This window comes from Haliaeetus albicilla, chromosome 3 (assembly GCF_947461875.1).
Source record: "Haliaeetus albicilla chromosome 3, bHalAlb1.1, whole genome shotgun sequence".
Taxonomy (NCBI): Eukaryota; Metazoa; Chordata; class Aves; order Accipitriformes; family Accipitridae; genus Haliaeetus; species Haliaeetus albicilla.
In genome coordinates this window covers 31,139,595-31,154,505 of record NC_091485.1, presented here as the reverse complement: position 1 = coordinate 31,154,505, position 14,911 = coordinate 31,139,595, and the positions used below count along the sequence as shown (strand labels likewise).

General features: G+C 43.7%; 1 protein-coding gene across 1 annotated transcript in view; it reads left to right on the top strand.

Annotated features, from left to right (window-relative positions):
- The window catches only part of LOC104310551 (ethanolaminephosphotransferase 1), a 62,864-nt gene that overhangs the window by 4,547 nt on the left and 43,406 nt on the right, over positions 1-14,911 (top strand). The gene's annotated exons all lie outside the window — the stretch shown is intronic.

Sequence of the window (14,911 nt, the reverse complement as noted above, 5' to 3'; positions counted from 1 at the left end):
TGAAGTGTCATAGATATGTCAAAGGGTTACATATACTCCTGTAGCTGATGTACTTGATCAGGTATAATAACGTGTTGTGCTTGCTTTGGCACACAGTTTACAATCCACAGAACAGCATTAGGAATATTAAGGCTTAGAAAAGATGAACTGTGAGAAGCAGTCTGAGTACTGTGGGATTAAGAACCTAACAGCCAGTTAGTCTTAATGCATGCCCTTTTAAAGAAAGACAATACGTAAGTTTCGCCTGCTCGAAGAGAAATTTAAGGCAGGTGCTATGTCAGTCTTGTATCGAGAAGGGTCGCTGGAACAGGTACTAAGGGGGATTGTGCAATAGTTTTACCAGTCTTAAGAAATGATTCGATTTCTCTGAAGGAGGATCTATAATCTAGTGTTGAGTGTTAATAAACAGTTGCTTACACCTTTTTTAGCAAAGTTTTGGATAATGTGTTCTATTTTAATCTGCCGACATTGTCGTTTATCGCAAGCAGTTGGCTCATTACCTCATGGTAACTTGATCTGCTTCCTGCATGTCTGCTAACCGTGATCCTCCATTAGGTGAGCAAGACCTCTCAGGTTACATCCCAGCCCTCATTTTGGTACGTTAGAGAAACAAGATCAGATGTATGATGATCACGTTTCAAGGCTTGATTGTTTCTCTCATACGGACTTATACCAGAAGAGCAAAGTGTGTTGAGTATAATCAAGCGAATTACTTTCTGGAAGTTCAGGAGTGGTCCAGATAGAAGACTGGATTTCTGTTAACTCTTTATGCGTTTCCAAGGCTACCTGTGTAACTATGAGATTGAGAAACATAAAGGGTTCTGCTCACATTGATTGAATGTGAGTTTTGCTTTTGACTCTGGTAACACAAGGATTTTGCATGATTTTGAAAATTTAGGATAAGACTTTCATTTGCATATTTATCTGGAACTTCTTAGGAGACAGTTAATACTGTTCATGATTGCACATGGACAATTTTATATATGTTGAGTACATACATTACATGTTTCTTATATAGTATTTTTTGCAGACAGTATTTTTAGGTTTTTTTCCTAATTTTTAATTCCAAGTATTACTTAAAAGCAGTTATCATCAGTTTTATCTGCTATAGTTAGTTTTTTCAAACCACCTCAGTTTAATAAAACCCTTGAATATTTGAGGCAATGGAAACTAACATTTTCTACCTTCCATAAAACTGGTGACACAACAGCCCACTGTTCTACAAATAAAATCTTGCAGTCTTTTTCATAGTACTTTGATGGATTGGAAGACTGGTGTTGTAATTAAAAGCTGTGAAATAAAACAAATCATTTATTACCCTTACATTTTCTGTCAGCGTATTCATGTGTAGAAGAGTTGTGGGCCAACTGAATTACGTAATTCTGAAAGACAGCCTTCGTGCACACACTATTTCTTATTCCTCGTCCTGTTGTAATGGTAGCTGACGTAATACAGCATTTCAAGAGCGCTGTAATCATTATTTTCCTTCTACATATCATATGCTAATGATCCAACAACAGAATGAAATCACATCACAGAGATGCTGCATTTGATATTGCTGAAGGACTTTTTTCCCAATGATGTGCAGCATTACGCCCATGGATTTACCAAGGTTCATTAGACCACTTTAGGGACAAATACGCTGGATATAAATAGTTGTATGCCTTGTTGAGTCTCGTAAAAGAGCAAATAACAACCACAATTTAATTTTATTGTTTTATCAAGAGATGTTAGTGTTCTAAAATGCTTATTGGATGTTTATGTGTAGGATATGCATGTATACACATTTATGTATTCATATGTATTTATTTTTGTTTATTAATCTATGTTTGTGATGGGTTGGCCCTGGCTGGATGCCAAGGTGCCCACCAAAGCCGTTCTATCACTCCCCCATCCTCAGCTGGACAGGGGAGAGAAAAATATAACAAAAAAGCTTGTGGGTCAAGATAAGGACAGGAGAGATCATTCACTAATTACCGTCACGGGCAAAACAGACTCAGCTTAGGGAAAATTAGCTCAATTTATTACAAATCAACCAGAGTAAGGTAATGAGAAACAAAACGAAATCTCAGAACACCTTCCCTCCACCCCTCCCTTCTTCCCGGGCAAAACTTCACTCCCGGATTTCTCCACCAAGCCCCCCCAGTGGCACAGGGGGACAGGGATGGGGTTTACGGTCATCACATGTTATTTTCTGCCGCTTCACCTCCTCAGGGTGAGGGCTCATCACACTCTTCCCCTGCTCCAGCGTGGGGTCCCACCCACGGGAGACAGTCCTCCATGAACTTTCTCCAACGTGGGCCATTCCCACGGGCTGCAGTTCTTCACAAACTGCTCCAGCATGGGTCCTTTCCACGGTGTGCAGTCCTTCAGAAACAGACTGCTCCAGCGTGGGTGCCCCACGGGGTCATAAGTCCTGCCAGAAAACCTGCTCCGTGGGCTCCTCTCTCCACAGATCCGCAGGTCCTGCCAGGAGCCTGCTCCAGTGTGGGCTTCCCACAGGGTCACAGCCTCCTGCGGGAACCCACCTGCTCCGGCGTGGGGTCCTCCCCGGGCTGCAGGTGGATATCTGCTCCCCTGTGGACCTCCATGGGCTGCAGGGGGACAGCCTGCCTCACCAGGGTCTTCCCCACAGGCTGCAGGGGAATCTCTGCTCCGGTGCCTGGAGCATCTCCTGCCCCTCCTTCTTCACTGGCCTCACTGTCTGCAGGGTTGTTTCTCTTACATGTTCTCACTGCTCTCTCCAGCGGCTGTTTCTAACTCTCCCAACTTTTTTTCCTTCTTAAAAATGTTATCACAGAGGCGTTACCACTATCACTGATTGGCTCGGCCTTGGCCGGCGGCGGGTCCGTCTTAGAGCCGGCTGGTATGGGCTCACTCTCTCTCGAACACAGGGGAAGCTTCCAGCAGCTTCTTACAGAAGCCACCCCTGTAACCCCCCCCCCCGCTACCAAAACCTTGCCACATAAAACCAATACAATGTTTTAATAGAAGACTAATTGCAAAGATGTATCTGTGATTTGAATGTGGATTATTTGTTATAAATCTAGGGGAACCATTCTTATGAGGGTTGTTTTGTAGAGGCAGGAGCTGGGTTTTTGCATCTTTCTGAGAAATATCTCATCTCTTGTGCGTTGGGATACTACATAACACAACTGTTTAGTGTATGTGGTACAGAACCCCTGTTTAGCATCCCTCATGAAAACTGCAACCCACTTTTAATCTGTCTGCCTTTTTGGGCCTAGAGCGGTTCCTTTGGTTTCCCTAGATATTTAGGTACACGCCCTGGCAGAGCTCCAGCTGCGTGGGAATTTGGTCTACTGTTTGATCTTTAAAGGGCTGCTAGCACCTCTGAAAACACATTTGTACACACACACGCAAATAGTTGTAGCACGGAATCCTGCTGTCATTTCCTTTTACGAACTGTAGAAGAGCACTCTGCACAAAAAATACATAAAAATCAACTTCCTTGCCATGTTAGAGCTTCTTTGAATAGAGATGGTTAAGGATCTCTTTGTGCAGTTCCTTGAGAGTGTGCAGGTTTTGTTTTTTAGCAGGATTTGTACTTTTGCCCAATCTGGGCCAGCCTCTCTACCTTTGTCCCTTTATAGCAGCAAATGTGCATCTGCCTTCTGTTATCCCTTGCGTGATATTTAATTGTATTTCTGTGTTCTTTTCCATCATTTTGGCTTTGTTGTTAAGTGTTTGAATGTGTCCCACTAAACAAAGCCTTTTCCTGAGGACAAGTTAGGCAGCATCCCTAATATAACTACCATTGCTTGAAAAATGGTTGCTGACTTCCAGTGTTATCCCTTCTCCAGCTCTCCCTGGTCTGGGTTCTTAAAGTTCTGTCAGTAAAGAGTAAGATCTATCTAGTCTCACATAGTGAGAAAGAATGTCACTGTTGGGTCCAGTGCATTACGACTTCTTGCCCCAAAATGTGCTTCTCTCTCAGTTGTATTGTTGCTCTGATGCCTCTCATAGATCCCACATTTCAAGCATAGCTAGTCAGCAGATCTGCGATCCATCAGCCCTTTACTCCTGGCAAATGGAATTGTGGTAGTGTCATGGTTTAACCCCAGCTGGCAACTGAGCCCCACACAGCCGCTCGCTCACTTCCCCCATGGTGTGATGGGGGAGAGAATCGGAAGGGTAAAAGTGAGAAAAGTCGTGGGCTGAGATAAAGACAGTGTAATAGTAAGGCAAAAGCCACACACGCAAGCACAGCAAAGCAAGGAATTCATTCACCACTTCCCACCGGCAGGCAGGTGTCCATCCATCTCCAGGAAAGCAGGGCTCCATCACGCATAATGGTTACTTGGGAAGACAAAAGCCATCGCTTGGAGCATCCCCCTCTTCCTTCTTCTTCCCCCAGCTTATATGCTGAGCATGACGTCCTGTGGTCTGGAATACCCCTTGGGTCAGTTGGGGTCAGCTGTCCCAGCTGTGTCCCCTCCCAACCCCTTGTGCCCCCCCAGCCTCCTCGCTGGTGGGGTGGGGTGAGAAGCAGAAAAGGCCTTGACGCTGTGTCAGCACTGCTCAGCAGGAACGAAAATGTCCCTGAACTATCAGTCAACACTGTTTTCAGCACAAATCCAAAACACAGCCCCACACCAGCTACTATGAATAAAATTAACTCTATCCCAGCCAAAACCAGCACAGGTAGGCAGGAAGCTGAACACAAGCCCTCAGTGTGCACTGGCAGCAAAGAAGGTCAACAGCATCCTGGGTTGTATTAACAGTAGCACAGCCCATTAAGTAAGGGTGGATTAATTATCCCCCTTTTACTAGGCCACATGTAGAATACTGTGTCCAGTTTTGGGTCCCCAATACAAGAAAGACGTTGACAAACTGGAGCAAGTTCAGTGGAGCCCACCAGGGTAGTTGGGGCTGGAGCACTTCTCCTGTGAGGAGAGGCTGAGGGACTGAGGCTTGTTTGGCCTTGTGGTGGGTTGACCCTGGCTGAATGCCAGGTGCCCACCAAAGCCGTTCTATCACTTCCCCCTCCTCAGCTGGACAGGGGAGAGAAAATATAACAAAGGGCTTACGGGTCGAGATAAGGACAGGAGAGATCACTCACCAATTACCATCACGGGCAGAACAGACTTGACTTGGGGAAAATTAACTCAATTTATTACCAATCAACCAGAGTAGGGTAATGAAAAATAAAACCAAATCTCAGAACACCTTCTCTCCACCCCTCCCTTCTTCCCGGGCAAAACTTCAATCCCAGATTCTCTACGTGCCCCCGCCAGTGGTGCAGGGGGATGGAGAATGGGGTTTACAGTCAGTTCATCACACGTTGTCTCTGCTGCTTCATCCTCCTCAGGGGCAGGACTCCTCACACTCTTCCCCTGCTCCAGCGTGGGGTCCCTCCCATGGGGGACAGTTCTCCACAAACTTCTCCAATGTGGGTCCTTCCCATGGGCTGCAGTTCTTCACGAACTGCTCCAGTGTGGGTCCCTTCCACAGGCTGCAGTCCTTCAGGCACAGACTGCTCCAGCGTGGGTCCCCCACGGGGTCACAAGTCCTGCCAGAAAACCTGCTCCAGCGTGGGCTCCTCTCTCCATGGGTCTGCAGGTCCTGCCAGGAGCCTGCTCCAGTGTGGGCTTCCCACAGGGTCACGGCCTCCTTCAGGCACCCACCTGCTCCGGCGTAGGGTCCTCCCCAGGCTGCAGGTGGATATCTGCTCCACCGTGGACCTCCCTGGACTGCAGGGGGACAGCCTGCCTCACCATGGCCTTCCCCACAGGCTGCAGAGGAATCTCTGCTCTGGCACCTGGAGCACCTCCTGCCCCTCCTTCTTCACTGACCTGGGGGTCTGCAGGGTTGTTTCTCTCACATGTTCTCACTCCTCTCTCCGGCTGCAGTTTCTGTCTGTCCCAGCAACTTTTTTCCTCCTTAAATCTGTTATCTCAGAGGCGCTACCACTATCACTGATTGGCTCGGCCTTGGCTGGCAGTGGGTCCGTCTTAGAGCCAGTTGGTCAGACACAGGGGAAGCTTCCAGCAGCTTCTCACAGAAGCCACCCCTGCAGCCCCCCTGCTACCGAAACCTTGACACACTGCCAATACAGGCCTGGAGATGAGATATCTTCAGGGGCATCTAGCAGCAGCCCCCCAGCACCTATGGCGAAGTTCTTGAGAAGATGGAGCCAGGCTCTTTATAATGGTGCCTGGCGGGAAGACAACAGACACAGGCACAAGCTGAAACAAGACATCTTCACGCTATAAGGATATAAGGAGAAAATTTTCCTCAAGAACACAGTGAGACAGTGGCACAGGCTGCCCAGGGAGGTTGTGCGGTCACCATCCTTGGAGCTTTTCAAGGCCCAGCTGGATAAAGCACCAAGCACCTCATTTGAGCTCCTGGCTGAGCCTACTTTGAGAAGGAGGTAGGACTAGAGACCTGCTGAGGTCCCTTCTGACCTGAATTATCCTGTGATCCTAAGCCATGATTCTGTGATCTTGAGGCGATGACACTGCTCTGCAAGCAAGGGGATGTTCCACTAGCAGGCATGACTCCCTAAGAGCAGCCTATCCTGACCCACAACTCCATGTGCCCCATGACCTTATGGACTTAGGATCGTATATAACTCCGTTAAGTGACAGGATGTGGTGTGTGGCCCAGTGCGTGTGTCAGGATTCCTGCAGATGGGGAGGTCTGAGTGGTAAGTATACATTTACAAAGAAGCATCCCCAGGACAGCAGTTTATGTAACAATAATTTCCCGATGAGTTAGTAATACCAACCAGAATGGTTGAGTTTCCCAAACTATGACATTGGGTATCAAATATTTTACTAAGAATACTTTAAGATAGAAGGAAAATTTAACCATATTTCCTAGCTATAGGTATGCACAGGTTCATGGAACTGAAGGGGGCAAAGTCAGGTGGGAGAGAACTGCTCAGGAGCCCAACTCAGGCAGCCTCTTCCCTCACAGTGCAGCTACATCCAGCCCTAGTACAGACAGTGCAGTTGTTGAGTAATAGAGTCCACAGACTCAGACCCCCAAACAGACAAGCATTTGCACCTGAGGATGCAGTTACATGCCCACTACCACCTACTCTTTTCCAGGCTAAATTACAAACCCTGTTCTTTAGTTTCTACTCATACATTATATGCTTCAGCCTTAGGTGTCTTAGGCGCTTATAACTCCTGGACTTAGGTATTGGTGACCTAATAAAAAATTAGAGAGAGAGAGAGAGAGAGAGAGAGATGGGGGGAAAGGCAGGGTAGTCCAAACTATTTAAGCAATAGGAGACACAAAATCCAAGCCATTATTATGAATAATTAACTAAATGATGATACAACATAAAGTAATTTTATTATTAGAAGTAACAGGACTGTGTTTTGGAATACATCAGCACTTTCAAACTGCTGAACATTTGGAATTCATTTGGCATGCACAATGTTGTATAGGTCTGTTATTGTTTATAGCGTACTGCTCTTCTTTCACTTTGTGAAGCTTTTGTTAAAACCCAAAACTGTAACATCTAGAAATCTGTAAAAAAGTATATAAAGTAGAACTAAACCCGACTTATTTAACATATTTAGAAATCTGAAAGGTGGATGGAAAATTGTTACCAGATTTGTCAGTATTTCAGTATTTTCTTTAATTTTTGTGTGATTCCAGAAGTGTAAGGTACCACAGAAGGCAAGTAAATGTTGCATACGTATGAAGTAACTTGCCCAGAAGGGAGAGTTCCCACTGAGCTCTCTTGAACAGCGACCGGTTTATGCCCTGGATTGGGAGGGTCATTCTGCAGCCTTCAGAACCACAGAAACCCTCATCTAATGCAAAAGAGAATATCCCTTGCCCAATCCATCGTCATTCCTCCTAGCCCCTTGTCTGTCAGTTACAAAACACAGGTACTGTGAAATTGCATAATCGGAGAGGAAATGTGGTAAAAGAAGCCGTAGGAAGGTATTGGTAGCTGTCAGAGTTCCATGACGGCTGGGGGCAGCAGGGCAGCCCGTCCTGTCCCACCAGCAGAGGTTCGGCCGAAAACTCCTAGGGACCATGGCTGGGACCCAGCCGCTGCCCTCAGCACCTGGGAGCCTCTGCCCATGGGCACCCAAGGAAGGGGCCACCCGTGCTGTGCAGGCCCTGGGAGGGATAGCTGGGACATGCATGGTAGATGGTAAAACCTCATCACTTGGTTAAATCTTATTTTATTTCAAATATACGCTGTGGAAAATCAATTTTTCAAACCTTTTCCATCAGCAGATCCCTCAAAATTTTCCGTCTGTGATGTAGGTCCCTGTGTATAAGTATAGGCCAAATGACAACAAGCTCACATTTATATGTGCTGGAGAAGCGATCAGTAGATATCCAGGTGCCATCATGCAAATATTGTGGAAAACCACTTTGCAGAGTTATCATTTTCAATAGATCACTTGTTTGAAGATCATAATTTTGCCTGTTTTGAATTTGATGTATTGATTCTCAGCTGGTTTAGGCTGTCTTCAATTACCTTAATGAAAAGTTAATTTAGGAGCAGGAGGAGAAAATTATTTGTTTCCCCCTCCCTTTTTCATTCATTTTGAACAGATGTAAATGACTACAGGTTCAAAGGTAATTTAAAACTTTGATAGCACTTTAAAAGTTTGATAACAGTTTGAACTAATTCTAGAATGGTAATTTATGTGGAATAAGGTGTGGGGAAACTTACTACATTTCAGCTGCTCTCATTTTGGTGCTTCCCCCACAGAAAATATGAAGTACCTTATCCTTTTACATTTAGGCAGAGGTTACCTCAATTCATCAGATACTCATCATGAGGTAACAACATGCACAGGCATATCTGCTGTGGTGCATTGTGAGGCAAACACTTGGTTATCTCGTAGTAACTTCTTTACATGTTCTCACCCTTTTCCATCATTTGCTCTTTTGCCAGGTATTGCTTACTAAAAGATGGAGATTTTTTTCGCATGGGTAACGTAAATACAACGAATGCTTGACTTAAGAGGAAGCTCCCAAAGCCTGCAGGACCATTGAGTTGTTAGAACATCAGCACATAGGTACACCTGTGGCTCTTCCATACCTATGCCCAACTTGGCTGAGTTTGCTTGCAGGAAAAGGGCAGGTATCACAATATTTATGTTCTTCGACCAAGTCCTTATATCATTAGATGGTTCTCATGTTTTCCATGTGGGAACAGCTAGTGTCTTCTTCCATAATAGGCATCTAACTTCACATGAAATATTCGAGGGATCATAGAACCATATATTCAATACACTGCAACCTAAACCATGATTACTATCTGATATATAGCTGTTTTAAACATTCATTTGTCTGGGAAAGAAGCTTTTCAGCCTTTACATTTTTAACAGACTTCTTTATTTCCTTTTGTAAAAGTGCACTCAAGTATAAAGTTGAGCTAATATGGGCAGACTTTATTTGAATATGCTGGTATTGCTTATACTTAAACTATGTATATAAATATGACACCTCTATCAATATTGTGGCAGTATCCTTTGCTATATACTCTTAGGATGAATCACAGCCCATCTGTGCCTCAGTCTTCCAGTGTGTACAATGGAGATAATAAATCATGTGCTGATTCATGAAGTTAATGAAAAATTAAAATTTCCTGATTTCTGGGCAGGAATGCGAAGTGTTGGAAATTTGTTGCTACTAATATGAAATTAAAACCTGTGGAGGCATTTTGATAACAATTCAAATGTAAATAATTCACAACAGTTTTACTCTGTATCTTTGAATGTATATGACTGTATGGCACAGTATGGTGCTACCTGGAATAAGATAATTTAAGTACAGGAAAGGAATAGTCTGTTAGCATAAGGAGCAGCTTGAGTTGAAAGAACTATCTCCCAGCAGTTAATGCAACTACATTTCTTGCCACTTGCTTTCTCTCCTGACTCTGAATTTGTGTAGACATGCTTTGTATTCTTCTCTTCATTGTAGTCATTCCAAAATTTTATTATTGGGATACTTCCACAGTGCAAGGCTGGAGAGGGCCAGGGACCCCAGTGAAGATCCAGCTGTCTGCTCTGATTGATAGTTAGCTCACTCCTGGTTCTTTTTTCTTTTGGAGAAGGTCTCTCTAAGACAATAGCTAGGCTTTGTTTTGGAAATAGTCCACTCTGGAGGCAGTACACACCATTTTTTGGCTTTTGCCATCCTTCAGCACTCTTCCAACAAGGGCATTTGGATTTTTGAACATGCACAGCAGGCAATGCTCACTTCCATGCTCTGAAAATGCCATATTACTGGGTTACAACGTAGTCTCCAGATTGCTTCAGATACTTTGAACTGAAACATACTCAACGCTAATAATGTGTTAGGTGTGCAGGGCCAGATAATGAGGCCCAAAACCCCTCCAGCAGATGCTGTGAAGTGGGGATGTGACCAGTTTGCAATAAGGGGAGGTATTTCTAAGCTGTGTGGATGTGAGCCAGAAGGTACCATTCGTCTTGTGTTTAGCAGTGCAGACCTTGGTCACGGTGAATGAGCTTTTGACCCGTGAGTGGGGTGGCTCTGCTCTGCCGCTCCAGAACAGTTGTCTTTCTTCTGTGTAGCCAAACCTTTGCTTTGGCTCATTTTTCTCTCTTTTGTTTTCTCAATTACTTTTCTTTTGTTACTCTTACTTTTCTTACTGTTTAACCTTTTTTCCCCCTCCACTTTAAGTCTCTCATCTTTCTTCTTCCCTCTTAACACAGCTGACCAGTACAGACTTGATGCTGTGCTGGATCCCCTGGATGGAGTTAAATCCAGTTGGCGGCTGGTCACAAGTGGTGTTCCCCAGGGCTCAGTTTTGGGGCCAGTTCTCTTTAATATCTTTATCAATGATGTGGATGAGGGGAGCGAGTGCACCCTCAGTAAGTTTGCTGACAACACCAAGTTGGGAGAGAGGGTTCATCTGCTTGAGGGTAGGGAGGCTCTACAGAGAGATCTGGACAGGCTGGATCGATGGGCCAAGGCCAATTGTATGAGGTTCAACAAGGCCAAGTGCCAGGTCCTGCACTTGGGTCACAGCAACCCCATGCAGCACTACAGGGTTGGGGAAGAGTGGCTGGAAAGCTGCCCAGCAGAAAAGAACCTGGGGGTGCTGGTTGACAGCCGGCTGAGTAGGAGCCAGCAGTGTGCCCAGGTGGCCAAGAAGGCCAACGGCATCCTGGCCTGCATCAGAAATAGTGTGGCCAGCAGGAGCAGGGAGGTGATTGTTCCCCTGTACTCGGCAATGGTGAGGCCGCACCTCGAGTCCTGTGTTCAGTTTTGGGCCCCTCACTACAAGAAAGACATTGAGGTGCTGGAGCATGTCCAGAGAAGGGCAACCAAGCTGGTGAGGGGCCTGGAGCACAAGTCTTATGAGGAGCAGCTGAGGGAGCTGGGGCTGTTTATCCTAGAGAAGAGGAGGCTGAGGGGAGACCTTATTGCTCTGTACAACTACCTGAAAGGGGGGGGTTGTAGTGAGGTGGGTGCTGGTCTCTTCTCCCAAGTAACAAGTGACAGGACAAGAGGAAATGGCCTCAAGTTGCAGTAGGGGAAGTTTAGATTGGATGTTAGAAAAAATTTCTTTACTGCAAGGGTTGTCAGGCATTGATTGGCACAGGCTGCCCAGGGAAGTGGTTGAGTCATCATCCCTGGAGGTGTTCAAAAAATGCGTAGATGTGGCACTTCAGGACACAGTTTAGTGGGCATGGTGGTGGTGTGTTGATGGTTGGACTCGATAATATTAAAGGTCTTTTCCAACCTAAACGATTCTGTGATTCTATGATTCTGTTCTGTGACACAGAGTAAAAGCACATCTTCCATGTGCCACCTGAGTCAACATGCATGTGTGCGCATGTGTCTGCTATCTGTATTCTTGTTTCTAGCTCTACTAGAAGCCATTATTAACACAGAGGGGGAAAGCAGATGGCTTTCAAGGAGATAGCAGCTATTTAAAAAAAACAGCAGAAGGATTTTTGAGCTTGGAAGTAAGATGGAGTCAATTAATGCCATTTTTTCCTATTCCCTCACTACTGCTGTTCCCTCCCAACTATTAAAACTTCTTTTAAAAATAATTAACTGAAGCTTTCTGCATAATCCAAGCCCTTCTTCTTTGCATAAAGACAACCAAGATCCCTTTTCTACTGCCGAAAGTGTTTGATTAGCACTCATCTTGCACTTAAAAACCTCCAACAGGCTTATCCTCCACTTCTGTCTTTTAATGTAAAAGTGCCCTAAAAAGGAAAGAATTATGCAATAGAAAGTGGCAGTACTTTTTTTACATCAGGTTCAGTGCACTCTTGCATTCATGTTCATTGATCATAATATGAGCATGTTACTCAGTAATTTGCTTTTCTGAGCAGCCATGAACATTAAACTCCTGAGGATTTCATGGCCTTGAGGTTAGTAGCTTCTTGGGAGCAGGGTGTTAAACTGTATAGCAGATTTTATTTGTCAAGTTTCATTTTTGCCATGGCAGAAAACTAGCAGAATGCTTTTTCCATGGGTGTTTCCTTTGGTCTGGCTAAAACAGATTACTGACGAGGGAAGAGCAAATTTCCATTCTTCTGCACATCTGCTGAATGTTCCTTCCCCGCACAGAGGACTGTGGTTCAGCCACAGACATAGGAATGAACAGGATGGAGTGTGATGGGTCTTGAAACGCCTTTAGGTGACAGAAACTGGCTGTAATTCTACTTCTTTTTAATAAGGATTGTTGATTTTTGGTGCTTGACTTTGGAAACTGTCAAGCAAACAAAAAGCTGACTGTGTCTTATGTTCGTGTCTATTATGCAGAGCTATGTTGGAAAACTACATAATCTCTTATATTTTCCATTTAAGAAAATACAGAAATTCTATAATTCCTATATAATCTCTTATATTTTCTATTTAAGAAAATAATTTTAAAGAAATGAGATTGTTTTTCCTTTTTCTCCTGGGAGCAAGTAATAGTTCTGGACACCCAGTGAGTACTTTGGGTAGAAAGCCTCATTTTACTGTTGTTATTTAACTAGGATTTTGTGATTTTATTCATGATTTTGAAGGCTTGGGGTAGAGGGGAGAAGGAGAAAGCCAAAGCAGGAGCAGGAGTGAAGGTCACATATTATGAGCTTTGCGCATTGTTGTCCAGGTATGGTTGAATTCACTGAATTTGCTGGTCAGCAAATTATCATGTACCTCACATAGTCTTTGAATACCAGTTGGGGTAAGGAAATGGACAATAGCTACAGAGAAACTTTGGGCAGATTCCTGATTACCTGGCACCTCAATAGTGCTAATGGATACTTTGAATTTTCTTCATTTTCAGAGGATTTCCATAGTTCTCATGAGAATTAAGTACTAGCTGACTATTCGATTGGCAGAGGTATCGTATGGCTTGGTATTATTGTTATTTTTGGCATAAATGTAAGCAAAGCCCACGGACTGTTCAGACTGGGTTAGTTCGCATGCAAGCTTGACCATCAAAAGATCGATCAGTTGTAATAATCAATGTTTGAAAGATACAGTATAAAATAAAGCATCTGGAGCCGCAAATATGTACAGAATAGTGAAAACTTTAGTTTTACCTGCAAATTCATTTTTTTCTGAGGTAATGTATTTAAGAATTCTAATAAATATTCTGGCAGAAAAGCTGTTGATGGCAGAATTGTCTCATGTTTTAAATAATATGGGTGGCAGAAGCAGAGAAAAATGATGCACTTAAGTGACACTTTCAATATATTTAGAAAAAAAATCAGTGATGTACACTTCACTAAACTGTACATTTTATTCCCTGTGGAACGTTAGTCTGCCCAGTCTGACCAGTAGCTGATAGGTGATCTCTTGGATATTTGCCACTATGTATTCACGACATGTAGTTGTGTTATAATAATTTTACAAGTATGCTACATTTATTATCTGTGATTAAAACTTAACCACAAACTACAAAATAACTAAGCAAATGCTTTGTTTTGTCCAGAAAGTAATTAAAACATATCCTTTGTAGGCAGATAGAGAAAGGAAATGTGTGGAAGAGTTCTTAAGCTCTCTGTAGCCTGATTTCCTCAGAAAGATTAGATGAAAAGTCATAGACTGTGCATTCAAAACCTGAGGCATGCTGCATTAATCTTTTGTCCTGCTTGCACTTGTCCAGTAGAAAGCTCTTAGCTCAGATGTGTGCAGGTTAAGCGTGTGTGTAAAAGCTTGGTGAATGGGGATACTGAAACTGAGATTAATCTTGCCAGACTTCAGTCACCTAAAAGGTGCCTAAGTTTAAGACAAGTATCTAGGCTCCTTTGATAATTAATGTCTTGAAACAGGTACTTCCAGAGTGCAATCTCAGATGGCTAAGAGAGGTCGATAAATTATAGAGAGAACAACTAGCTGTTAGCTGAAGTTAGGTGAAAGGAAAGCCTCTCTGTCATGACCTCTTCTGCATGTGAACATCTTCGACAAATTGTGGTCTCACACATCCCTATCTTATTCCCATTGCCCACACACGATGTTTGGACAATGCTGTATATAGATATATCTGAATCTTTGTGTGACTCATATGCATCATGCTAACAACATAAGCCATATATGCACCTTCAAAGTCCAAATATTTCTGCAATAATTATGTGTACCATCCCAATGATGACTGACTTCTTCTTCCACCGTGGACCCGTCAGGGCTCAAGAACATAGTTGTGAGTGGTATTATCAGTTAAGATCGTTCTTCTGCAGATTGTTCTGTGTTCTGCAATCTCAAGGCAGGATAAAACTTTATGCTGTCCTCTGAGGAGAAAGTTGACAACATCAGTTCAGGGCAGGCTCGGATTTCTGAAATATTTTGTTTGCAAAAGATGCAGGTATGTACTTATTGGAATTTCTAAAACACATAATTTTTTTATAAGTCTGTCCAATAGGGAAATTTCATTGTGGTAGTGAACTGTGCTATTTTAGAGCTTCTCTTTAGCTTATTTTTATAATAACAT